The sequence below is a fragment of the Limulus polyphemus genome, unplaced genomic scaffold (genome assembly GCF_000517525.1).
Source record: "Limulus polyphemus unplaced genomic scaffold, Limulus_polyphemus-2.1.2 Scaffold170, whole genome shotgun sequence".
NCBI classification, from domain to species: domain Eukaryota; kingdom Metazoa; phylum Arthropoda; class Merostomata; order Xiphosura; family Limulidae; genus Limulus; species Limulus polyphemus.
The window spans coordinates 845278-849043 of record NW_013665780.1 but is presented as its reverse complement, the minus strand read 5'-3'; positions in this window follow the sequence as shown (position 1 = coordinate 849043).

The following is a 3766-nucleotide window of genomic DNA, read 5'->3' as shown; positions in this document are numbered from 1 at the left end:
AAAAACAAACAAATAAAATAAATTAAAATGATTCCACATTATAACCTGTACCCTTGGTATACTTTTAACTTATGCAGCGTCTTTAATTTATTTAGTTTTTTTGTTTTTGGGTCGTTGTTTTGTTACACACACACACACACACACACATATATATATATTAAAATCTAAAATCATAAAATATTCTTTCATGAAATTCGTTTTTTTTTGTAAAACTACACAATGAGCTAATTGTTTGCACTCTGTCCGCCGCGGGGAATAGCACTTGTGATTTTAGTGTTTTAAATCCCTGAATTAACGGCTGACCTACCGGGGGTATTAATAGAAGTTCATCAAAATGCTTTCATGTGGTATGATAAAGAAAACAAGTTATTGATGTTGGTAGTTTCAGCCAATCAACAGCACCCACCGCCACAGAGGGTTTGCCCGGCTTTTGAACCTAATAATGAGGCCAACTTCTCATTTAGAAATACACCCAGAGGGGAGACGTCCAAAGAGGTGGGCTTACGGAAGTATTCTTTGACAAACATTTCATGCTCTATCAATTATTATTGGCCCGGCATAGCCAGGTGGTTAGGGGGGGGGGGCTGGGGCTCGACTCGCAATTTGAGAGTCGCGGGTTCGAATCCCCGTCACACCAAACATGCTCGCCCTTTCAGCCGTGGCGGCGTTACAATGGGACGGTCAATCCCACTATTCGTTGGTAAAAGAGTTGGCGGTGGGTGGTGATGACTAGCTGCCTTCCCTCTAGTCTTACACTGCTAAATTAGGGACGGCTAGAGCAGATAGCCCTCGTGTAGCTTTGCGCGAAATTCAAAAAACAAAGAAACAAACAAATCAATTATTATAATTATCTGGTAGCTACCTGGTCTGTCTTGGAGTAAAGAATCGAATACCTGTCCCAGTTTCTTCGTTTTTGGTTTATTCAATTAAGTGTCAAAACAAATTTATCATAACCCGTGCAAAGATTAAAACCAGTTCTGTTTAATCTCCCTTTTTGAAATTGTGTGTTTGAATCATAAGTCGTTTGTACAAGATCTTGTTTGTTGAATTCGATGAAAACAGCGATGGTTCACGAACTGAATATTTGTTTGTTTTGTTGAATTTTGCACAAAATTACTCTAGCATTACCTGCGCTAGATGTCTCTAATTTAGAAATGATAGACCAGAAGAAAAACAGATAATCAGCATCGCCCAAAGCGAATTCTTGTGCTATTCTTTTACCAACTAAAAGTAGGATTCATCGTCACATTATAATGCTCCCACGGCTGAAAGAGCGAGCATGTTCGGTGACTGGATTTAAATCTCTGACCCGCAGATTGTGAGTTGAGTGCCATAACAGCCAGGTCATTTCAAACCAAGTGAATATTATTGTTTGTTTGTAGTTAAGCACAAAGCTACACAAAGGGCTATCTGTGCTCTGCCCACCACGGGTATCGAAACCCGGTTTCTAGCGTTGTTTGTAAGTCCGCAGACATGCCGCTGGGGGGCAATATTATTGTTGGAAATGTACAGTGAGAAGAGTGGATGCTTAGAATAAGCAGAACAATAGAAGATACGTCAAACGTCCATCAGTGGCACCAATTACAAAAGCAGTGAAAACTTCTTCTGACATGCAAAGTATTTTTGGTTCAAAGTTAATTCATTTTACTGAATAGAACATACAAGGATGTTTTATATAATGATATGTGGGGGGTAGATGCATTGTAAGGATCTGAAAAAAAATTAAACTAATTCTTAATAATTAAAAATAAAACCTGTTGGATCATAGATATAGGAAATATCGCCCCACAAAGTAATAATTTGTGATCAAAATATTATTTCCTCTTTGTTAAGCTATCTGCCATCGAAATTAGTTTTTATATTGTAATGAATTCATCAAGTCACATGCACGCAACAGAGGGATATCATACTTTACAATAAATTCTCATGATTGTGTTTATCAAAACCTTTCCCTCTGTAATAAGAACGTGATTACGAATTAAACTGTCTTTCATCTGTGTCTAATGTATATTCTAGCTGAGGGTGTTTCTCATTCTTTTCTTAAGTTTGTTTGACCTGAGGATGTTTCTTCTTTTCTTAAGTTTGTTCGAGCTAAGAGTGTTTCTCATTCTTTTCTTAGGTTTGTTCAAGCTGAGGGTGTTTCTCATTCTTTTCTTACGTTTGTTTGACCTGAGGGTGTTTCTCATTCTTTTCTTACGTTTGTTTGACCTGAGGGTGTTTCTTCTTTTCTTAAGTTTGTTTGACGACCTGAGGGTGTTTCTCATTCTTTTCTTACGTTTGTTCGAGCTGAGGGTGTTTCTCATTCTTTTCTTAAGTTTGTTTGACCTGAGGGTGTTTCTTCTTTTCTTAAGTTTGTTCGAGCTAAGAGTGTTTCTCATTCTTTTCTTACGTTTGTTCGAGCTGAGGGTGTTTATCATTCTTTTCTTACGTTTGTTCGAGCTGAGGGTGTTTCTCATTTTGGTTTTAGGTTTGTTTAAGCTGAGGGCGTCTCTAATTTTTTTCTTACGTTTGTTCGAGTTGAGGGTGTTTCTCATTTTGGTCTTAAGTTTGCTCGAGCTCCGTCCTACGATATGTTTACTCGAGCTGTAACGAGCTTACTTCCCAATAGAACCAATACTGTCTTTCTGAAAGATTTAGCACGAAAGAATCTGAATCAGGTGCAGTTTGGACGATAAGTAATAACGCATCCTGAGAGCTTTTTAAATTCAATAGAAAGATTTTATTTCCTGACTAAACAAACAAAGGATTTGGTGATTTCAAATATGCATATAGTATTTACTGCCAACAATGCAAACATGATATTCACATACACGTTCTGAAGTAGCCACCAAAGGTGACTTAAATTTATCATTTTTATCGTTTTTGATTCAAAATAAATTTGCTATTAATAGTGTAGTTAAAGCCTGTGCAGTTGATTTCATAACTTCGATATATTTCCATACTCCACTATTGAATGAATGTCATAAAGTTTCATCTTTTAGTTAAGACTGTTAGCTCTTTTCGTGCTGAACATAAACGATGATATCAGTGGCTGAGAGAGCAAGTTTTTCCTGCTAATGAATGATATTCAGTCTGACCTTCAAAGAACATCTTGTTACACAAACAAGGTTATCGTAACATTAAGCTGACACTGAAGTTAAAGCTCTTCTGCACTACTTTTCTATAAAATAATCCCGAATTAGCACAGCGGTAAGTCTGATGATTTATAACGCTAAGAACCGGATTTCGATACTGATGGTGGACATAGCACAGATAATCAATTACGTAGCTATGTGTTTAATAGCAAACAAACGAACGAGTGGATCTGTAAAATGAGCCTACTTATCGTATTTGTGCTAACTGAAAACCCCACAATAAACGTAGAATTCTGTATTTTATGCAAATTTATGCGCGTGCCAATAAAATTGTTTATGTACTGAGCTAAATAATAATTTCGTCTTTGTTAATTTATCTTACTTGTGTATGTAATAGAATACTATTACCGGAGATGGGCTTATATAATTGAAGGGCTATGTAATACGGAGTATTGAATTCACTTATCTCGAGGCTCTAACCATGATCTAATCTTAGTGTATTTTATACTAGCTAGAATATCCGTTCCCTGGACGGAAGTTATGTAAATTCATGATTAATGAAAGGTTATCTTAGGACATGAAAAGTTGCTTCCCTGAAATGTAATTGCAAAAAACGCAAAAACGCCCATGAAAACCTCAAAACTGAAAATTTGTATGTATGTATTCATTGTGGACCCAATGAATTTCAATAC